This window comes from Motacilla alba, chromosome 1, assembly GCF_015832195.1.
Source record: "Motacilla alba alba isolate MOTALB_02 chromosome 1, Motacilla_alba_V1.0_pri, whole genome shotgun sequence".
NCBI classification, from domain to species: domain Eukaryota; kingdom Metazoa; phylum Chordata; class Aves; order Passeriformes; family Motacillidae; genus Motacilla; species Motacilla alba.
The window spans coordinates 13808109-13832337 of NC_052016.1; the positions used below are offsets into that span (position 1 = coordinate 13808109).

The window sequence follows — 24229 nt, forward strand, 5'->3', positions numbered from 1 at the left end:
GTAATTATCTAAAGATACTCATGCCTTCCATTCTATTCTCATATTTCAAAACAGTCAATAATTTGGTTTAGGTTTTACAACCTGCATGAACTCTGGTAAAGTTAAGAAATAATTGATTGAGGGAAAACAGCTGGTTGCTTTTCCCTCAGTGTGTCTCTCATCTGGGCAGTGTGGGTAAAGTCGATTCCATGAGCGGAGGGTGAGCCATGTAGGGATTTCAACCCTTGTTACAGCAGGCAGGGCTTGACTTTTCCATTTCCTCCCTCCTCTCCAAGAACAACTGGAAGAACTGAGTCTGTGCCATGTCAGCACATTCAACAGAAACCTTTGCCTTCTGAGAGAACAGAAAGAACAAACCTGTTTATTTCTGTTCTAGCAATGGTCTCTCTTCTACTCACCTCAGGCAAATTAATCTCTAAATTAATTACCCAAATTCATCTATCTCCATTTCTAAATACTTCTATGCCAATTACCCTGAGAAAAATGTTCCCCAAACCCAACCTCTTTGCACTGAAGACTGGATATGTTCTTCTAACTTCATGTTGTGTTTGCTCTCATGGAAACATTACCCTTCAGCTAAAATATTATTTTCCCTTTTCTGGTTTTTACTTCAACTGTATGTTTGTTGACAGAATGCTTATCTGCCAAACCTGTTACTCTGGCAAACTCAGCAACTTCTTTGCAGTTGTATGGTCACTTAAGAATGGATTGACACAGCAGAATTATTGAAAGTATTTGCTATACCTGCTATTTTGCATCCTGTTCTTTCAGAATTCTGCTGTGATGACTATTTGGTCTCAAAAGACCAAATAAGCTCCTTAGCAACCTAAGCTAACCTGATTCCTCTTAGCCATTCTGCCTCCTGTTCCATGTTCAGCATGATCTCCACTCAGATGATGTTCAGCATCATCTCCTCTGACTGAAACGAGGCACAGAGTATTTACCCAGTTTTTGGGTTGTATCCAGATTATATTTAATCTCTGTCCTTCCTGCATAGTAGCTCCATTGCCCCCAGTTTACTTTAATATCCTTTGCCAAGTCTAATTTTCACTGTAAATCTGCATTTGCTAATTTCTAACACACAGCTTAATTTGATACTCAGTACTTTCTCGTTGGTTCTTCATCTCCAACATCTGTTTTCGTTGCCACTGTTCATCCTACTGGGCAAGCCTATTTACACATTTAAAAGAGCAGTCAAAGATTCAAACGATGGAAAAACACATTTCCTAAATGTAGTACTGCACTGTGCTTCACAGCTTCCAGGTCAGGTTATTCTAGCAGCTTGTTTTTGTTGTCCTAAAGGAAACTCTCATTAGACAGATGCAACATTCTCTTTGCTTACTTAGCATTGCTTAGTATGTACCATTTTCTGTTTATGTGTGGCTTTCAAGCTATATGCTGGGTGAAATACCCATTTGTGTTCTATAAAGATTTATGTGTCTTTATGTAACTTCTATATTCACTCCTAAATGGTGATGAAATGAAACTTTTCTATTTACTCCACGGATGACATTTATGGACTGAGCAAAAATTAATGTGAAGTACTCTGGTAATTCAGAAGAAAAACACAACTGTAATGTTGGTTTCCTCAAGGAAGACATAATTTTTGATACAGTGGTGTAAAATGAACACTAACCAGAATTTCAGCAATAAATCAACTTTTATAACAAGGACAGTTCATTAAGCTTAGGTATATTTATGCTAACACAAAAGTTTTCAACTCCTGTTTTGTACATGTGTTTAGCTAATTTCATTCCTCACATTCTCCACCCGTTCCCACACATCTAATAACTCTTTATTAAGGTTGCCTTTTGTTGTCTCCCATCATGTTTCTCTTGAATTTTCTTGAATTGCCTCTTTTCTCCTACTGCAGTTTGTTTTCAGCTTCTACTTTCACAGTAATTTCAACTGACTGCCTTCATAAAACTAAGCAGCTTTTGCCTTGAATATTTTGTGATAGGCAACTTGGAGCACTGTAAGGTCTCTTGCCACCTCAGTGTGAGGGGAGGGGAAGCTGTCCTTTGCAGCATCTGTTGCCTAGCAATGTTTCTCAGGTGCCTTTAGCTGTGCTGCATTGTGATCAAAGCTGGAAAGGCTGAGTGTAAGGGAAAGCGAAAATGGGCTTGAAAAACACCGCAATCAAAGCACAGCTCGGTGCAACATTCATGAGTTTTACATGGCAGTGGAGAGACCCCAGCAACACCTGCTATTAGGCTTAGCTCTGCTTCTCAAGTGCACAGCACAGCACTCCTTGGAGGAGAGAAAGCAGCATCACCATCCAGTAGCTCTCTGCTGAACCATGTGGCACGACTCCACCTGCTCAGGAGTCAAACGGATAGAGCTCAGCCTGGATTTCTCTTCTGGTCGCATCACCTGAGGTGTTTTCAGTCACCATCAGATGGCATTAGAACCAGAGCCCAGGGAGGCAGTGTGTCTCCTGTGGGATGCATTGGTATAGGTGGGATGGAGCACCCTGAGAAGCTCTACTGCTTTTCACCCAGGCATTGTTCAAAGATCCAGGTGTGGCTTTGCCTGTACCAGACCATCACTGTGACCCATCTGAGCTATTTCATGACATTCCAACTCATCTAGTCCAGCCCCTCACAAAAGGTGGGAAAGTTCTCTGTACCTTAACACTGACCCTGTTGTTTTAAGGCTTAAAAAATAGAAATTGTAGAATAAATCTCGTGTAAGAAGGATTTGTTGATATGGATGATGCCCATGTCACTGACATGTCAGGCTAAGTTCTATTTGTGAGATGATACTAATAACAACACTGCGCAAACTTAAATGGACTGGTTAGTAGCATTCATGATGTTACAGGGAAAATGAGATTAATCATCCTCACAAAACCAATCCTCTCTCAGTGACATCATCAGGATGGGAATATCTAGATTAAGACAGTATGGCCCCAGCCTAACACAGCATTTTCCAAAACTGTTTTTTGTTTGGGTTATTTCAGTGTGACTAATAATTAATTAAGGCATTCATACAAGCATTTTATCTATGAAATGACCCCTGAATAGAAACATGAGCATGTACTCTGTTGTTAAAAAATTGCATTCTCTGTGTGGTAGATAAAATTCCAGGGATAAAGATAAGTAAATCATCCTAAAGACAACACTTCTCAGAAAACCAGAAAGATTAGGGTACAGTAGCTAAAAAAAAAACAAACTCTTAGTAATCTCTTGTCTTTCTTCAAAGTTCACAAAATAAAGGATTTCATCACCCTGTCTTGCAAAAGTGTGAGAAGGAAATGTGGTAGAAAGATGATTTTGAATTGCACTTAAAACTTTCAGCACTGCTAGCGAGTTAAGCAGATAAGTATCTCCCCCAACTAACCAGCTGCCAAGCAAGCCTCTTCAGTGTTTTTAGACTTCACAATGACATTTCATATAACATGCTTTTGGCATGTGAACAAAATCCATACCCTGCTGCTTCTCCCTCTCCTGATACTTCCTCTATTAGAAAGATCTCAGCTAGTTGTCACAGTTTAATGTATTATATTCCATAAAAAGAAAATGAAATTACTTTCAGGGAAAGGGGTAGTTAGTAGCATACTCACCCAACTCCATGATTCCTCCAGTATTTTCAGACTTCAGCTATTCTATACTGCATGTGAGTTTCAAGTTTAAACTAAACATTTATTAGATAAGATAATCTTCCAAGAAGAAGATAAGTCTGATGTTTTGTTGACTGGAGAAATTTTAATTCAAAGTCTTGATTTGCAACAGCTTTTTTCTTAACTTTCTGAGCTTGAAAGAGCAGTTTTTCTGTCTCTGTTTGGTATCTGGTTTGAAGTTTTCTCAGAAAGGCGTTTCTACAGTTCTTTACAGGAAAGCAAGGGAATGAGCCTTCAGAAGTAACGGACATAGGACTTTTAGTCTAAAGCTATTTTCCTTTGCAAGGCTGGAGGAGGGAAAGGAGATAGAAATGAGATGGTAACAGTAGAATTATAGTTGGACTGAGAGTCTCACTGATCCCTATTCTGGTTTTGGACTTGCTCGAGCTTCCACAAAATATACCTTATAAATCAATAAATTAGTGAAGGCTTTCCCCCCCTCTTTAAACTCTGGGAAGGAAAACATTTATCTCCCTGCTTTTGAAGGCTTTTCTACAATCCAAGTTACAAGAAATTATGGTTTTATGTGAAAATTTTTGCACAGCAACTAATAGCCAAGATTGGTCATTCCTTGCTACCCTTTTAAATCTGTGCTGCAGTATATCTTTGACACCACAGCACCCCAAAAAAAGTTAGTCCCATGACTGGTTAGTCTCTCTCATATTGAAGGGCTGGGAAAAAATTATTGTGGGTTTTTTTTCCCCCTCAAAGGGTGGTGACAAACCACATAAGAACATCTGGGAATGCTGGGACTGGAGACCAACATAAACTCAAAAATCTTCTGTATCATTTATGTGTCTTTTGCAAACCATGCCCATTTTCCAGTTGTTGAGTGCCAGCAGGAAGGAAGGTGGTGCAGTGAGATCCCCGTGGGGGTGATGCTGTCTCTGGGTGTGCCATGGCACAGACGGGTGGCCACAACAGTCAGTGGCTTTGTCAGTCTGAACAAAAGAGGAATAAGTCTAATGGGTAGTTTTTGTGAGCTCTGCCTGCACCAAATGGTCTGAGTCCAGCTCAGTTTCTGGGCTTAGGAAATCAGTATTCATTTTTAGGAATAGATGTGATGTGGGATGAGGGTATATAACAAAGGTATAAGTGTGAGTATCTGCCAGCCACATTTTAGACCCTTTTTGTAACCCCCTTTCCCTGTGACTGGAGCCCTGTTCCCTGGCACAGGGTGGCTGGGCAGGACCAGGCATGCTGCTGTTCTCCTGGGAGACACATTCTATCCTCTGCTCATGGACTGGTTTGTGGTGTCTCTTGCTGGCTGTGCAAAATACAGTCAGCTGTACCCTCAGTGCCTGCAAAGGAATGAGATTTTGGAAGGGTAGAAGGACAAAGGCAGTGCTTGCTGCTGAGCCAGAGGTAACAGAGCAAGGCTTGCTCAATGGGTTTTGCACAAGGGCTGTGGCAGCAAGAAGACAACATTTTCCATGGGTGAAAGGTGTGTTCAGAGACACTTTACACGGCTGGTGATGCCCTTGTGGGTAGTTGTGAAGCCTAGTTGATCATAAGTGCCTCATCTTCCTAATTTTCATCTACAAGCTCCACTGAATCTTTATTACACTGCCTGAACACTTTTCCAGTGTTTCTGAAGAAGGGCAGGGCACTACTTTTACAGGCCGAGTGATTTTATGGAAAGGATTGAACTCAGGTTAACAACAACTCATCCATAAGAAGTGCAAGCTTTAGGGAACTGAAACATAAACCCTATCAGAAATGGCACAACCACCTAATTCAGTGCAACCCTGTGGATGTGGAAAACTTTCAAATTATCAAATTAATTCTAGCTTTTTCTCTTCCTCTGAGAAGAAAGCATGATGTTATACTTCTTTTCTAGAAGCTTTGCTTTTTCTCTCAGTGCTGAAGAAAAGTGAGAGGCTGTTGCATCCTGGAAGGAAGAGATTTCAGTATTCACTGCTGAGTGTGCACAGCCTGTACATTGCTCTCTGTGAGGGGCAGGGCTTCATTATGGAGTAGTAGAGGGTGACCATATGGTACCAAAGTATTTTCCAATTCTGTTTCTGCCCTATCTTCAAAAGCAATTTTTCCATATCCCTGCCTCTTACTTTTTTTTTTTCTCCTTTCTTATTTTTTTTTCTCTTTTCCCTGATTTTATTTTATCCTCTCATTCTACAAGGCCTTCCCTCACTTTTTTCTCCTTCTTTTCTGGTCCCTGCCCAGACTTCAGGTCTTCTGCCATTCCCTTTCCAGTTCCTGGCCCAGAAATCTGTCAGGTGTGCTGGAATGTTGCTGGGACAGAACTGAAACAGTGGTAGAGTAGGGGAAGGAGTTAAAACTGAAGACGGGGAAGCTTTGAAACAGAACACAATAGTTATTGTGCTAATTTTCATCTCCATAGCAACACTAATGCAATGTTTTTCCCTCACTCCTGGAATTCCCCTCCAATGTCTCCTCCTGGGCTCAGCCTGGAGACCAGCACTGGCACAGGGACTGGGAGGGTGCCTGTATGGCTTTGAATTGTTGCAAAATAGATGAGATTTGAAGAAATCATCAGGAGTAACCTCCTGGTGCAACTGTATGGGCTGCCCCTGAGGTGTGGGACAGATCTGACCAAGAGGTTTGTCACCAAGGAATGGAAAGGGTCTTGTTGAGATGGCCATGGCAGCTGGTGCAGTAGCAACAATGCAGCAATAATTCTGCGGGAAGCTTCTCACTGAGGTTCTGTGAGGATGAGAGGTCAATGTCACTGTTACAGGTGACCCCCTCAGAAAGACACTCTTGCCTTTGAATGTATCATCCTCGAAATTTGGGTTTAGGGCATCTGAAGGTCTGAGCAAATTGCATAGCAAAAAAATTGGACATTTTGCACTATTTTTTTCTGAATTCAAATCATTAATAGTGTGAGACTGTGATTAATGCAAACTGAGTATCTTAAAATCCGTAGGCATCTTTACGTATCTTAGTTTAGGTAATGTATCTTGTAGAAGTTAAAGGTAGTTGAAGGCTCAGAGCATCATTCAAACTGTAAAGCAAACTACAATCTCAACTGCATTTTCTCCTATGCCTGATATCTTGGTAACCATGCTTGCATTATTAAAAGCTTTGGGAGTTTTTTTTAACCCTCGTGGTACCATCATACTGAGCAAGAAAAATATGGGAGGGAGGAGCCTTTTTGATACTCCACAAATGCAAGTGTCCCAACACTGCTGTGCCATTCGGAGAATGCCAGAGGGCAAACTTTGAAGAGGCATAAGAAGCACCAAGAGGGAGAAGAAAATGTTAGAAAGTGCTGTTGTGACAGATGGTGAGATGGTAGGCTGTTCTCAGATGGAAACATGTTGAAGAGTTTTGCTTCTCCGGTCTGGACAGCTTCTTGAGAACAGGCTGGGGGCAAAAACATCCAGAACGCCTCAGAACAGCTTGAATGTGTGAGCTGTAACTGCTGGTGGAAAAGAGTCAGTGAGCAGCTCTCTCAGTAGCTGTAGTGGTTGAACATGTCCCGATAGCAGTGCTGGATGTCCATGAAGATCCATCAGGAGTCCTGCTGGAATTCCTTGTGTCTTGGCTGAGAAACATTAATGCTGTCCACAAAACATGGGAATGCAGTGGTGATCTTCCTAATAATCCATCAGTGCCATTTGGAGCCAAACCAGCCCCTACTGGGAGCCTTTTTTGTCAATGGACCCTGACTTCTCTTGCAGTGGGGGAGTATCCAAGTGCTCCCTTCTTGGCTCCTGGCACTGCTGGATGTTACTATCAGCTCTGGCACTACTCTGGCAGGTAGGACTGAGCACAGAGCTGTTGCTTTTGAGAAGGTCTTTACTAGGATTCCTCAGGTTTGGACTAAGAGGAGATCTCTAGGAAGGTGTGTAGCTCTGCAGCTGAACACTGTGGTGTTTAAAGTGGGAATGTCACACGGGCACCCCATGGAAACAGTGAACTTGCAGCTAAACTGAGGGCTCAGTGAAGGAAAGCTGCAGGAAAGTTAACTCAAAACACAGAACTGCTTTCCCTGTCAGCTGACTCTGAAGTTAAAGTGATGTCATTTTCAAGCAAGTGTTCCATTTCACCAAAAGCTTATACTTACTACTCTTACATACCCTTCTTAGCCTGCAGACATGAGGCAATTCTATTAAAAAAAAAAAAAGGAATAAACCTGGCCATCTTTTACTTTCTCTACTACCTTCTGTCCACCCCTTCTCCCATCTTTAAATCCCATAGCCTTAACACCCAAATTAGAGACCTTCCTCTCCCCACATATTCAGAGCCTAGAGCGTACATGTAGTTTGCAGAGCACTGAGTGGGCTCAATGTACCATCAGGCTGGAACGTGTTAGGAGCTAATTCTGGGATGCATGAGCACAGGAATTGTCATGGGAACACAGCCTATAATCAAGAAGGATAAAAATTCCAGTAGGAAACCAGGCTATGGGAGACTTCCATCATGTTGCTCAAAACAACCTTAAAGAGAGAATTATTTAGCAATTATTTCAAAGGAGACACCATTCCATGGAAACCCCTGAAAAAGCAAATTGCCTGTAATTAATAAAAGAGGGAACTTTAAAAGAGTAATTTTTTCTAGTTATGTCCAATAACATAAACCCGCCCTTCTTCTAGACCCACTAATGAGAAAAAAACCCACATTTGGGGAGTCAGTTTCCATCTGACTGAAACTCAGCTAGTAAATATTGCGTAATAATATGTTTCCTCACCTTTTTTTATAACTGACAGAAAGGAAGGTTTGACTTAGCCTACCACATAGTCAGATGCTTCCTTTTAATCCAGTTTCCTTGGGAAATAACAGTTACAAGATTGTGCCATTGTCAGTCCCCATGAGCTCCTTTTGAACTCATTGCCCAGTTTCAACTAAACTTGCAGAGAGATCAAGAGTGCCTTTGCCTTTGATGAAAACAAGCAGATACAAGGCAGGCCCCTGTTAATGGAAAGGCCACAGCATGTGTTCAACATATCATTAGACATTAGACAGTCTGTGTGAGGGAACAGAAGGACTGAAAACTTTTGTAAGAACAAAAACTACAGCAAGCAAGCTTTAAAAGTGTCACTGCTCAGATAACTTTTTGGGAGTTGCTGTACTAAGCTCCATGAATTAAGTACTTGTAATTGTTTTCTAATTCCAACCTGTGCAGGGCCTCCTGATAATTAAAGTGTCAGAGTTTCAGTGATGAAAAGCCCCATTGAAAATCAATGTTCAGTTGCCATTGCTGCTTGCAGAGAAGACAGAAAGGTCTTGTGAAGGTCTGCAGAACCAGCTGTGAAAGCCTTCTATCAGCTTGGTGGGAGGGGAGAGCTGTAAGACCAAACCACCATTTGCAAATTCTTGTCCTTTATAAACTTAGGGCTGGCTATAGAGAAAATCAGAGGCACATGTCTTTCATGTGGAGGCCTCCAGAACTGCATGTCCTGCTTAAAACTTATTTGCAGGTATTCTGCCTGTCCCCATACCAAGAGAACAGACTGAGTAACCCTGACTCGAAGCTGCAGGGAAGCTCCTCACAGGAAGATCTGTCAGTGTAAGCAACAGCACATTCTCACAGAGCTCAAATGCCTTTTACTGTTTAATGTAGATTTTATTCCCAGTTCTTTGTTAATCAGGGGAATGCTCCTCACCTGGCTTTATGAGTCAGGACAGGGAGAAGCCGGGAGACTAAATGGTGACACCAAGGTCACACATTTTGGCAGAGGATTAAGTTAAACTCAAACCCTCTGACCTGTGGGCTGGCAGTGACTCTGAGAGCCCTGAGAAGGAGCAGCCTCGGGCTCTCAGCAGGGTGGAAAGCTCTTCCATGTGCTCTCTGCCCCTCTTCCCTTCTCAAACCAGCTCTCTGATTCCTGCTTGCACTTTTCTGACTGTGCTTTGGCCTATCAGGTTTCCCAGAACTGACCATTATGCCACCACTTTTGAAATGACTTTTGAGTATAACCCAGTGCAAGACTTGGTATTACAAACCTGCTTACAAAAATGGCTTGCTGCCTTCCCTTAGAGCATTCATAAACTATGTCCAAAAATACTCCAAAGTAGGTGCTAATAGCCTAGATTGATTCTGACTGCATAAAAGACAAGTAATTTCAAATTATGAAAATTAACTACTTACATAATTTGATTTATTCAGTTACAGTCTCTGTGAGGATTTAATGATGGTGCCTTATCTCCAGCTTTGCTGCTGAACTGACAATATATCACAAGTGTGAATCAGAAAGGTCTAGCAAGAATGCTGGGGTGGTATGAGGGAAAAACAGGTAGATGATATAGCAGAACTTAAGTTTCAGTCTCTGGCTTGTAATTATTTCATCTTTTTATCATCATCTGTGTTTGTTTTTATCCTATTGCATTTTGATTTAGCAGCTTCTTTAGGATCATGTTTATTATGTATATTAATATGTATATTTGCAATTTGATTACATCTTGTACTGGAATTCCTGGCTCAGACTTGCCGGACTTTTGCAATTCATGAATGATTCCGCTGCCTCAGAAATGACTTTCCTATATCCCTACTCCACACAAGCAGGCACAGTTCCGAAGTCCAGCCCAGTTCCTGCCTCTTGTTAAGGAAGATGCACCCTGTGGCCACTCGCAGATGCTGGCATGGAGCACATTCATTAGTCCCTGACAGGGAGCATAAAGGGATGGTGGTAGTGTGTGCCTGTGTCTGAGAGGCAGCAAGCTAACAGCAAGAAAACCTGTTTAAATAAGGATTTACTTCTGTAATCTGACGCAGAGCCCATGGCACGGTCTGTGGTACAGTCTCCTCCCTAACACAGAGAATCTAAATCTGAAAAGCAGAGACTGCACTAGGAATATTTCTATCTTCACAATTTATTTGTTAAGGTGTTACCTTTGCTCTGATAGGGACCCTTCTATTTCCCACTGGCCTCTGCAATCACTCATCTAAATTGGGGTAAAAAACAGACAAGCACTTGCACACAAAAAACATTGTGACTTCAGCAAGGGGCACTTAGAAGTAACTTGGAACCCAAATTTGCAAACAAACCTAAGGGATAAGAGTAGCTAGTTGGATAAATTTCCAGAAGGCAGACACATCTTTCAAATCTTCTCTTTAGCTCCTTTAAGGCATTATCATCACTTTGATCTAAATTGAATTGACTCCAAGCCAGTTTATTGCAGTGTATGAGCTGCTCCCCTGTAGATGCTGGAGATGAGGCTCTTGCCTGAGAGCTCAGAGTTCTCCCTCAAAGGCACCAAATGAGAGGTGAGAACAGATTCCTGTAGTTCCCTCCACCACAGAGACAGAAGAAGAAGTGATTCTCACTTTCAGGATAGGTTTTAGAGGTAGATGAGGATGCAAAGAAAGAAAGAAAAAAAGGTATTGTTACCCTTTCTCTTCCCCTCTCTACCCTCAACCAAAACTACTTTCTCTTTCCTGGCTGGGAAGTAGCTGTGTCTGAGAGGGAGAACAGTTCTGCCCACAAGGCCCTCTCTACCCCTCCTGGATATTTCCTTGTTCCAATTCAGCTCTTTCTGAGCTGGCAGCAATTGCAGGCAGGAAGAGTCTGAAGAAAGGAGTGACAAAGTCTTCTTTACTGAAAGCAAGAGCAATACTTCTTGATCCTTGATTGCTACAGCTCTTTAATGGGCAGAACATCCAACAATTGCATTTGACAGGTGTTGGACCAGAAGATTTGTAACAGGAAACATGAGGGGTATGATTTGTTCTCATTACCACAAAAAGATGATTTTTTGTTTCAGTCGGGACAAACAAGTCTTTTATTTCCTGTCTTCTTTTATTACTTCACCAACTTATTAAATTCTTTATTTTTATTTTCTTAATATCTCTGCAATGCCTTAGCTTTTTAGGTCAGTGACTCATATCTACAGCTGCATAAGAGCAAACCTCTTCATATAAATGGCTTAATTTTCAGGCTGACCATGTAATTTTATCATTCTTCAAATGATCTATGCTTCTCTAGATTAAATGGATGAGTTTCCAGAAAGTAAATGTGTTTGGGCTGCACAGACAGAGCTTTATGTCAGGTTCCTGCCAAAGAAGTCTGCACAATATTGTCTCAATAAAAAATGAGAAAGTAAAAATCATTTAGTCACAGGTGTACTACACATTAAGATGCAGAAAAGGCATCACTAAATTATGTCATTGCATAAGTAGTTCCCTCAGTAACAGTTAAGGGAAGAAACTAGTTGGTCACAACTAAGAAAAGGGCAGCTTTTATAAAAAGAATTGGCAATAAAATGTCAGAATTACACTTCTATGTGAAGTAAGTTCTGATGAATTCAAGCAGCTCCTGCAGTTTCCAGTGCTCTTTCCTGTGTAAATGGTGCCCATCCCATATGTATTTTCAGCACATCTCTCTGTCTGAGACTTTAACTTAGGTTCTCTACTGTTGCATTGAATTTCAATCCAGATTTCTGTGCCACTTCCATCAAGGTACCTCCCAGATTTATGAGAGAAGTGAAGATATATGTACTGTTCCCTTCTTTTTTGGTTACATACCTCTTTGATACATGGAAGTCAGATTTCAGTAGACTGGTGCCTTCAGGTCAGAAAAACTTGGGTTGCTTTGTCATCTTTCTGCATTTAAGTCCATTTTAATTCTGTATCCTCCCAGATAAATTCAGGCCAAACCTGTTTTTCTAATATTTTATAAAGAGCTTTGTCATGTAACTTTTTTTGATGGAGCAGAGATGAGCAGATTCTAAAAAAGGCTTTGACTGTTATGAGCCGATTGGGTGTGTTGCAATGGCCCTGGTAAATGCAGAGGGTCACCAGTTTATCCTCACCACACACCCGAGAAGTCCATCAGCATTGTGGCTGTGTTACCTGGGGAGACGAGAGACTAACTCCCTGACCCCCTATATCATCCTTAGGCAGGGGTCTGCCTCTCCCTCTGAATCAATAAAATGGAAGGAACTGTCACATTTCCAGCCTCCCAGACTGCAGTGGGATGGACATTCAGTAAAACCCAGGTGACACTGCAGTAATGGAGACCACATGAGGCTTTAAAGGGAGAGAACTATCTCTGAGGGTCTGCAGTGGAAAGCATCTTCCAAAGAGAATCAGGACCCATCCTCCTCTTTCTTCATCCTTGCCTCAGGATATGTCCAAATCAAACAGACCCAGCCCATTCTTGCAAGTGGATGCAACACAGACCCTGTGCTTCTGGTGTGTTGTTTTCCCATTTATCATGAGTTTCACTCAGCAGCCTTCACAAACAGCCCTTGACAAAGAAGATTTAATGGGATTTTCTGCAAAAGCATACTGAAAAGCAATGAAGAGTTTACAAAAAATGTGTTCCTCTCTTCATGTGGATGTAAATCAAATCCCTTGATTTACTTTCTATATACTCTTTGATTCCAGCAGAGGTCAGCTCTGCCTGTGCTGGGGATGGACAAAGCAGTTCAGAGTCTGGGCGCCAGCACACCTTGCAACACAAAGCTCTGCTTGCTTCCCACTGCCCCTCACAGTACTAACTTCAGACCATTTCAGGCCCTCCTCTTAAATGGAGATGAAAGAGCTTTGAACCAGAGCATGTCTGTCTTCAGGACTGCTATAAAAGCTGGCTAGAGAGCTCTTCTTGCTGCTGCTCTGTGGCTCTGAGCCTGCTTGAGAACAGCCTGTAATGAGCAGAAGGAGCAGGAGACTGTGACAGTGGTTCTTGGTGAGGTTAAAAGTGTTCCAAGATGAGAAACACCCAAAGAGCAAGAAGTTATGTCTGGACTGCGCTTTCCAATTACTGAACTATTAGGGAAACAGAAATACTGCCATCCTGGTGCAACTATGTTCCTTTCCTGCTGTATCAGGGTTGTTTAAAAAAACCCTACAGCTGTGCCCAACAATGTTTGGTTAAGGTTTGTTCTGGCAAAAAAAAAATTGAGTGTATCTACAAAAAAAATTACCTCTTTGAATGGCATTATTTTGGTGGATATATGGTCCACTAAAATTCTTATTTCCTCTATCAGTTCCAGTCATTCTTTAGCTCTTCAGAACACAACACAAGAAACATTTTGAAGCTGAAGGCAGAATGTGTTGACAAAAACTCTAGTCTAACCATATAACCCTGCAAATGTCCAAGACATGTTTTTATCCTCTCTTCTTTTTTGGAGATTAAATTATTGCTACTTTGAGATTTTTTTTGGTTAATTGTCATTAGTGATTGACACACTGTACAGACTTTTGAAGCTAGAAATTAATGACTGCTTTTCTGAAATTAGATGTCATGCTTTCGACAGAAATCTTTCATGTAACCAGTGATGTGTGCCATTGAGACAGCAGCTGCTTCTGAAGGATAATGTCTAAAAAACCCCAAAGAATCTCACTGGAAATCTAATGCCTAGTTTTCCTAAATAATACTTTTCACACTTTTCTGGTACCTTTTTTGAATTTAGCTTGTTAATACTAAAAGCCAGATGAAGTTTCAGTGCGTCTAAGCACCCCTTTTCTTTGTTCTGTTTGGGAGGTTTTGTAGATTGCAATGACTGAAATGACAAAATCTGGTTTGCTTATTTCTTACGTGTAGCTGTATATAGCAAGAAATGAGTGCCATTAGTCTAACAAACTACCAGGGGAGCCAATAAATAATTTCAGCACAAGATCAAGGATAGGACTAATGAGCAGCAGACTTGACTTGTTACCTGAGAAGTGAGAGAAGAAACATAAGCCCACTAGAAAGAGGTGATTAAGGTGCACCTTCATAGTGAACTTGCACTCTGTGTGCAGTTGTGCTGCCCAGCCTTTAGGAGTGTCAGATGAATGTTAGGCCAAGCAAGGAAAGCTATTTTTCATCTTAGTGCTTGTTCCTCCTGATGGCATTATCTGTTATAGGTCAAGCAGCTACAGCTGACAGCTTCATAGGTCATCTTAAAAACAAGATATACACCCAGTGCTGTTGCTGCTGATTAAAGATCACATATCTAAGTGCAGATGACACTCCTGGCTTTTGGGCGACTACCGTGGATTTGGAATTCCAGTGTGAACAGCACATTGTGTCCCAATACCATATACACACACAGCCCAGGCTGGTGGTCACAAGGGGCTGTGTAACTGCCTCACCAAAGAGCAAACTGTGTTCTGGAAAAGTGACAGCATTTGTAAAGCTCCCATTCTTTGTTGTTATGAGGGGATCTGGATGGTCCCACATTTACAGGTGCTGGCTGCCACTACAGACAGTCACGAGCGGGCTCCACACTTAATGCTGTCTTTACCTGTCTTACTTTGGCAGCTGGATCCAAATACAGGTTTTTGTAGGTCAGATTTGTCTTCACATAGAGCTCAAAGCACCACTGACTTTTGTGCGAAAAACTAATGGATGCATCCTGCTCATCTTGCTGTTTCATTTTGTCATCTGTCCAGTGGTAACTGCCTTGCTCTGGGCTGAGGAGAGCCTGATCTGCTTTTCCCAAGGAGAAATCTTAGGGCGCCTCTATACCACTGACAAAATCTGAAATGCAAACAAAAAACTTAATCCTGAATCACAAATCTCTGAAACAAACAGAAAAAGATGTCTCTCTTGCTGAGAGTTCCCTGCTCCCTAGCTGAAGTGGGGCTGGTGCCCACAATATTCCTGTTAATTCCATCTAGAGCAGTGTGAACAAACAGCTGTGCCCACACTGTGTGGCCTGTAACACAGGGCCATATGGCTGAAAGACATCATCACTGTTCTTTATAGAGATTTTATGGTTCAAAAGGCCTAAATTGACAGGAGGGCTCAATCAGTGGATTGGCAGTTTGATAGCCTAGTATGAAAAGGGGGACAAATTGCACATCCTTGGACATGGCGTGAAGGTTTGCAAGCCCTTGAGAGCAGATCTGCTGGAAGTGCGCTGGAAAACACTGTGCACAGAAAGATCCCACTCTGGATATGGTCTTGGCTATTGTGCTTATTTGAAATGGTCTCCTCAACAAACCACCTCTAAATCCACATCTGGCTTTTGTCTTGAAAGGAATTGATTGGTTTTCTGCATAACAGGGTCCAAACTCAAACTGATGCAGCTTTGATGATCAGGAGATAGGGACTTAACAGCAAATCAGAGAAGTGACAGTGTAGACACAGATCCCTATTATTAATAGTAAATGGTTGTTTATTCTAGATGTAAACATCCTAAAATATTAATTAAAAAAAAACGCAAACCCCTATCATCACACAAGGCTTTGGTCTAGATGAAAAGAAACACATTTTGCCTTTTACAAAACAGCAGGGGCCCTTTTTGCCACTGGCAACTGTCAGTCTTCAGGTAATTTCATAACGAGACCTGCAGTACAGTCTTTGAGAAGAGTAAGACTAGAATGGAAGAAAAAAATTAAAAGCCCTCAGTATAAGGCAGAGTGAGAAGGAGCTTGATTTATGACCCTAATGTAAAAATTCTTTGTGTGGAAGAGATGGTAATGATGCCATTATGTTGGGCAAGTCCAATACAGAAGATTGTTTATGTAGATACAAGTGTTGGGACAGAATGGAAGTCATTTCCCTAGGAAAGAAATCAACAGCCTTAAATGCATCTTTTACAGAGACCAAAATGCTATTAGACTTCTAAAGTTTGACTTTCCTCTTTTCTTGAGAGGATAATTATATTATTTGCTTGTTTTCTCTCGTACATTTGAATTTTTTTTTCTGTGTCACTAAATAATGTCTGTCATTTTTTTGCTCCTGGCTGCTCCCTTGGGTGGCCCCTGGTTCCTTCCCTCACTGATCTGGGGTTGTCACTGGCCCCATTATGGGCACCTGGCTCTGCTCGCCTGTGCTTGGCAGTGTCCCCTCTGTGAGGAGTGCCTGTGCTGGGGTCACTTGGGCTCCCAGCCCATGTGTCCCTTGCAGAGCAGCCCTGCTCTCCCTGTTCTCCAAGTGCCCAGGTTCAGGATGTGGATAGCCATGTAGCTGTTCTTCTAAAAGGATTCACCAGTGACATCATCAGGACATGAATCAGCTCTGTGATATTGCAGGGGTGTCAGCTCTGCCCAGCCTGTCATTTCCCCTGTTAAATTTGCACCCCTGATTGTTCCTGCCCAAGAGCATCCCTGATACTGGTTCTATTCAGCTGCATTTTTAAAGACAGTTTTTAATTCTAACTCAGTTGTTCCATCCATTTGTGTTCCTCCCCAACCTTTCATCACCTGCGCACTTACCAACTTTACAGGTCATTCCCTCAGCTCAACAGTTAATGAATAATTAAACACTAATTTTTATTAAACTATTAATTAAAACACTTCAGGGTACCCAGGAGAGTCTCCTGAACAATCACAAGTGGTGTAAGGTTTATAACTTGACAATAGTTATTATAATGAGCTATTTTTGATTAAAGCTTTCCAGACAATGGTACATACTCCTAGTATTTTCACCCAACACGCACTTATTGCTTTGTGGCTGTGGCACTGTTAAAAGCTTGTGCTGTATTTACCAGGATTTATTATAACACAAATTCGAGGAAGAGACTCTGATAACTGACTGGGCTGCATCTCTAAGTAATACTGATGAGGTCCAAGTTAGCCTACATCCTTAAGTGGTCGAGTTACCAATAAGCCATGGCCTATAATCTCTCCCAAGGATGATATTTTGATCACAGACCTCCCTGTTTCAGTTGTCTCTGCTGGTTTCAGAGCACCCCCTTCTTGTCAGTGACTCAGTGAGCCACAGTCATCGCAGTGACGTGACAAACTTGTACTCCGTGGGCTCCACCACTGCCTACTGCAGTGGTTTCTCCAAGCCAGCTTGTTTTTTATAATCTAGCACAAAGCTAAACATAAGAAAATGAGTATAGATAGCTACTTCATCCCACCCCCCCTATTAAATTTAGAGATAGTCTTAGGCTTAATACAAATAAACTGGATGGGTTTAATGCTATTAAATCAACAGAGTTAGGTAAAAAAAAAAAAAAGAATGTGTTTCTTTCCTCCTAGAGGAAGGATCACTCTTATACAGTGAAAGATCCAATTATAGCCCAAATTATGGCCATCTAGAGACTAGCTAATGTGGTTATAATACAAATAAATCATCTGCACTTAAAACTGGAAAATGCTTGTTTTGATGTATTACAGCCACCCTCCAGTAAGTGTCATGCACAGTGGCTTCTGGATTCAGGCAGACACAACAGCCCAAAGGATTATTGCTGCCCACACAGGAAGTTTTCCAGGCAGGGCAGTGCTTCCACGTGAGTGCAATCAGCAGCACTCCAGCAAGTCAAAACCCAGGAAACTCTAACAGCCGAGGATGAGGACGGATGGGCTGCCTGACACCTAATTGCTGTGAGGCAAGAAAAACAGCAGGACTGGGAGGACAGAAGATGCAAGGTGATGCTGAAGTCATGCTCTGCTGCTGGCCATAAGAGTGATTCACTGAACAGCGTGTCCCCTGTCAGAGGGAGGGAACAATAAGAAGGAACATTTGGCATTCCAGTCCATGAGAAGACCCAAGCCAACTGTCCTGCTCTACTCACTCAGCTGCTGCAGGAACCAACTACAGACAGTTCTAGGAAGAAAGGGAAAGGAATATAACTTGACTAAAATGAACTTTTATTTCCACTGCTGTGAAAAAGGGGGAAGGGGATGCTGACTCTTGTTGTTTTGCCTGTAATGGTTATTGCAGACACGACTATGTTACAGGTACAGTAATTTAATACTCTCAAATTCTATTTTGAAGGTCAAAGTGTTCTAACATCGTCATATTTTTGACTGTGAGTTACAGCAGCAGAGTTTGGAAGTTCTCCTCAAGTCAGGAGAAGCTGCCAAATGAAACCACACTTCAATGGGTACAGAGTACCCTTTGGCAGAATTCCATCAAAATATAATCCCCTCTCATTACTGCATAAGCATTTCTGGCTAGCCAGTTCCAATCCTTCTCACCCATGTCAAAAATCTACATACTGGATCAGACATTTCTCTGATTCCTAGTTTTCATTTCTGCTTTCCTTTCCTATTTCTCCAGCAGGTCATCGTCCCAATGTTGCTTCACATTTCACCACAACTTTTTTTGTTCATTCACATGGGTTTTGTATTGGCCTCCATGGAACTGTTCTGTGTATTTGTGTACATATGCAAGCACAGACACCTACTTATTTATGCAAGTAGGCAGCTACATCACCTTGGCCCCTCTTTGCACCTCACAGACAGCTCAGTAGCAGGATTGTCACTCTGCAATCCAGTATTCCCTGTGGCAGAGAATGACTTTTTAACAGTTAGACGCTTAGGGAATAACTGCTGTGTTTGTGCATGAGCCAGCTGACTGGCTGATTCTTTTTGGATGTTTTCACCATCAAACTATTCTATTTTCCACAATCAACACAAAACCAGTTCAGTCAAAGCCTGAAAATGTAACAGGGCCATTTAACATAGTGGAGTAATGGTTTCTTACAAAATGAATTTAATTAGGCACAAGATTCTAGGAACAAATAAGAAAAAAAACCCCACAACTTAGGATCCATTTTTTAACTTTGGTAAGACTTGTATTAAATTTGGGGGTGCTTGCCATGCAAAATTTTCAAAGCTCATCTTGCATTTTGACAAGAAAAAATAATACTTAAACATAGTCAACAAGGCTACTTTTCTCGTATACTGATAGAGCTTTTCCAATCCTCCCATTCTGCAGAGGAGCCAGTGGTATGGGAGTCCTTAGGTTGGACTTTTTGTAGTGCTGATGCTTCATGGCAGAGCAAGGCTGTTTAAAATTAGCCATCCTGCTGTTAATTTTGGGCTTTTGACCTCTCCCCTATGGCAAACCTGCAAATGCACACACAGGGATGTGCACCTGTAGGAGGTAAACCCAGTTTCATAACTCTTCCATTTCCAAGCAAGCTTCCCAAATTACCATGTGACACACTCCTACTGCAGGCAAGGCAAACTCATAAGTGTTTAGTCAATTCTTAGGATGTCTTGGTCTGCATATTTCACTGTACTCCCATGTGCTTTTCTTCCTCCAGTAACTGCAGAACTAAGGACCTAAAGAGAATGTGGAGGAAATGACCTCCAATTCCATTCTCTTACTCCAGCATTAATTTATAACATGAATCATCAAGAAAATAACACTTTAAATTCAATATATATAATATACATTCCCAATATTTTCTAAAATGTGCCCTGGTTTTAATTAAAATGTGAATTATATAGGCAGAAGGACTTGTTCCTCTGCCAGGAGCAAATCTCCAGCCATGGACATTAAATGCCCATGGAAAAAATATTTTGTTTTTTTCATGCATTGAAACTTCCCCAACTTTATTACATTTGGAAACATAACGTAATAGCAGAGGGCAATATTATGTCTGACATATATAATTAGTTTGCAAAAAAAAAAAAAATACAACCGGGGACACATTTTTGATAGAACCACTTTTTTCACGCAGTAGTTGCAGGATAATGGAGCACATTGATCCTTTTGCTAAATGGTATGACAAAGAAAATGAGCATTTGTATAAAAATGCCATAACAGTTGAAGCTTGAATTAGGGAGTCTGTGACCTTTGCTTGCGCTTATAAATTACCCTGCAGATGAGAATGTGACATTAAAAAAAAAAAAAGAGAAAGGCATCCAAAGCCAAGAGATGCAACCCATCAAATATTGAAATGCTTTATGTATATGTGTACCCAATGTTAATCACTTCAGATCCTATAGTACAAATTGCCTCCAGCAGTTTCTAAAGTTATATCACAGGTTAAATGGACACCCACAGATAGAGATTAGTCATTTAAAGACAAAGGTATAAAAACTGATTTCAAGTGCTAAAGCTATCTTAAAGTCAGTTTTTCATGTATTTTGAAGCTGTGCCTTCTTTTGCCCCCTTTCTGGGTGAGGGGTTAATAGTAGGGCTAAACATTGAATCAGGCAGCATATAAGGCTTTTTTTTCCAGTAAATACCTCAGAGAAAATTGGGGCAAAAAGGTGTTACTCTTTCAGATCAAATAAATTCACTTGTCGCTTTTAACAGATGTGCATCAGTAAGTCATTAAAAATATCAGAATTTTAATCACTTATGCTCTCTCAAACACTAGAATAGTGGTATGTCACCCTCACATGTGGAATTAGCACAAAATGACATGAGCACCTGAGAGATGTCCTGTAACCCCAGCTCAAGAGGAATTTCAGTACTGAGGAGTCAGATTCTGCATGCAGTGGGTGCCTCCTGCCTGACTGAATTCTGTCAGCCCTTTCATGTGCTGCCTGGGTAAAGAAACAGGCAATTTGGAGCTCTCAGGAAAGGAAGGAGGAGGAAGCATGCAAGGAAACTTGCTTATATGCAGGTTTCACTACGGCAGTGAGAGCTGTAGAGTTCAAAACTTCTGGGAATAATAATAATAATTACAATAAAACTCCAAACCAACAAAGGCTCGATTAATTTCCTTTCAAAAAACCAGGCTTTTAAGTAAGTCAGAAATCCTATTTTAGATATTGTATTAACTTTTTTCAATGGCTTGGAGCTGATTTCCTTTTTCTCTCCTTTAACATTCCAGGTGCCTCAGTCTCCACAATCAAAAAGAAGAAACTCCCAGCTATTTATGACAGGATTGGTGGAAATCTGAACTTTGCAGGAATTCCACCAAAGAGAGAAGGTGTGAATGGTAATTATGAAGAGGCTGGGGTACCAAGAGCAGTTTACTTACAGTACCTTAAAACAACCTGTACCTTTCCAAGCATTCAGAAAGTAATAATCCTTGGAGTTACTAATGCTCTGAGCAGTGCTGCTGACCAGTCACTTAACCCCTTGAAGTCCTGTGTGCAGGAGAAAAGATGACTCCTAATTCCATATTCCTGTTTCATGCAACACTGCAAGAAGTGAAGCGTGCAGTGTCAGCACACAGCAGTTTGTATGACCATAAACAAAAATAATTTTTTCAGCCCCTAAGCAAAGTACTTGTCTCTTGAGTCAACAGATCTTAGAATTTAGCAGACCAAATTAACCAGCAAATGCATGTTTATCCCATTTTTAACACTAACAAGATAAATGATGGATGAACACAAGTTTTTCAAAGATTAATTTAAATACAGATGTAATCACAGCAGGCAGCAGTTCAGAGCAGAAGCTGTGCCAAGTGCATATGAGGTCCTGCCTCTCTTCTTTGACTACTGAGACTCATTTCCAAGACAAGGTCCCCAAAATACATGCCCAACAGCAAATATTCTAAATCCCTCCTTCCTTTTTCCTTTCCCCTGCATTGTTTGTAGTCCTCTGTGGCTCAAAACCTCAACTCACAAGTCCTGCACTTGGACAGTATCAGGTATGTGCCTGTGCAGGTGAATATGCTCATGCATGTGTGCATAGGCAGATTAATATGTGATTGACTTCTCAGAAAGGAAAGAAACAAAATCAATGAAGAGCAACAGAGTCTACCCTGAGCGAAGTTTTTCCCAAGTCAGACTTGGAAGTTTAGCCCATATTTTACAACAAAGTTCAGGTCAGTAATTTTTATCAGCTATGCAACTGATGCTCTCATTTTCTCTTGTTTGATGAGAGTAAGACAGTCTTTTCTCCATGTATACATTGATTTTTTTTAAACTAACCTCTCAATTTAAATTTTCGTCAGGTAAATATCTGTTGGATTAATAGTCCAAAAAGAAGAATAGCTTATACTAGCAAGCATAAGTACCTGTGGATTTATAATACCTAACAAAGACATTTAATTTCCTAAAGTTGGTTTTCATAATGTGCAGAAAGCCTGGGCTTGCCCAATCTCATAAAGCATCCAACCAACACAGGGACTGTATAAAATGAATATCCTCTCAAACAAAAGCCCTCTGGATTATGAAGCTGTACAAATTGTGTGACCTGTACAAACGAGAGCGTGCTTCTATCTCTGAAAAGGCAACGAAATAATTAAAGGGCTAAGAAACACGGCTTGATTCGGTTCAGATGATCTCCTGGCAGAATCCACAAGTTGAATTAGGATAAAAACAGAAGACAGTTCACTTGTTAACATCATAAACTAAAGCCATTCAAAGCCTAGTTGGAATCTCGGTTGTGAATGCCAGCATACAAAATCTATCAGCCTACAGGACTGCATGTGTGTAGCATACACGCATCTTTGCTATATTATCGGCAAAAATTAAAGGAAAAGCAGACTCAAGAGGATGCTGCCACAGGAAATCTCATCTGTGTTCAGGTTGGTAAAGCAAGTAAACATATTCACAAGGCTGGTATGAACTAGGAGCATTTTCATTCCTCAGTCCAACTTTAGGAAAAAGCAGAAACAGAGTCCTCCTCTGTTCTGAACCCCTATATTTCAAGTTCTCCGGCAGCACAAGATCAGATAATTAACAGAAACCAAAGGATGACGAAATGAAGCCAGATAAATAACAAATATCTACACATATAAGCACACAGCAAGCAAGATAATGAAAAGTTAGCTAGATTTACCGTTTTAATTATCCAAATGGGTGGTTTGTTTGGGTTTGGGGGTTTTTTTGGGGCGGGGGGGGGGAAACGTCAGGAGCTGTTTTCACGAGGATTCGTCCATACGCATCCGCACCGCGGCAGCCGCCGGTCCCGGAGCGCGGAGAGCGAAGCGTTTCCCTCCGCAGACGGCGCTGCCCCCGCCAAAAATGAAACGAGAGAAGGCGGAGAGGGGCGGGGAAGCGGCCGCCGGCGGGGAAAGCTCCGGCGCCGCCCCGAGCGCTCCCTGCCCGGCGCTGCGGCCGCGGCGGCTCCGCGCTGCCCGCAACTTGCGGGAGCCGAGGGAGGGGGGGCGGGCGGTGCCGGGGCCGAGCCGGCGGGATGCCGGGCGGGATGCCCGGCGTGCTCCTCCCGCGGCTCCCGGGATGCGCCCACCTGCATTCCCGGTGCGATGCTGACCGCGGACCGTGCGCCGGTGCCGCCTCCGCGGCTCCAGGGTTGGGAGGGGCCACACGAGTCGTCCGGAGTGGGGGGGCCCTAGTGTATCCTAAATTGGGTGGAAAGGGTGCTGCTTGGAGCGGGGATGAAGGGGGAGGTCTGTTTCAAGCGCCCGACTTGTGTGGGATTTGGGATCGCAAGTGCGTGCTCCTCAGGGGTGAGGCTGTTCATCCGCTCCGAGATGTTACGGCTGGGCTGCCAGGAAGGGGTGCCAGGGTGAGTGTGAGGTGGTGCAGAGGTGGACAAGCATGTGTTCAGCTCTTCTGCAGAGAAACAACGGGGCTGTCAGAGTTGTGTACTTGGACCAGCAGAAGCTGGAGTGGGTGACAGCTTGCCGAGGAGCTCAGACACGGCTGGGAGTTGTGACCTGCTGTCCCTGGGCTGAGCCCCAGCTCTTCAGCACCCACCAGCGCTCGCACACCCACTCGGTGCCTTCTCTCCCCCTCTGCTCGGCACTCAGCGCTGAGACTCAGACTCAGCACCTCTCAGTGGCTGTTTCCAGCCCTTCATCGGAGAGGGCTGAGTGCCACACACACAACCTGTTTGCAGGCAGTGCTTTGAGCTCCCCTTTGCATGTTGTTCGCAGCTCACTTCCATGGTGCACGTTTTACCCTGGTGCCGAGTAATCCAGAGTGCCACTCAGTGCCCTTTCCTTTAGCTCAGGATGTTTATTGTTTGCTTGGACCTCTATTTATAAGAGTTTTTGTTTCTGAAGCAAACCCAAAATGTGTTTCAGTGAAACCAGCCTCTACATTCCATTGCAAATATTTATTCCACAAAAGCTTAAAAGAGTTGAAAGTACTAGAAGGAAATTTTTAGTGTTGTTTATTAAGAAAAGCAAAGCCTT

General features: G+C 42.2%; 1 protein-coding gene across 2 annotated transcripts in view; it reads right to left on the reverse strand.

The window, feature by feature from the left end:
* HTR1F (5-hydroxytryptamine receptor 1F) overlaps positions 1–23145 on the reverse strand; it is a 105567-nt gene extending 82422 nt beyond the window's left edge. For both annotated transcript variants that reach the window (XM_038135674.1, XM_038135681.1), the window contains exon 1: positions 22909–23145. The gene's annotated coding sequence lies outside the window, so the exon portion shown is untranslated. The remainder of the gene's footprint in view (positions 1–22908) is intronic.
* Between the last annotated feature and the right edge of the window lie 1084 nt (positions 23146–24229).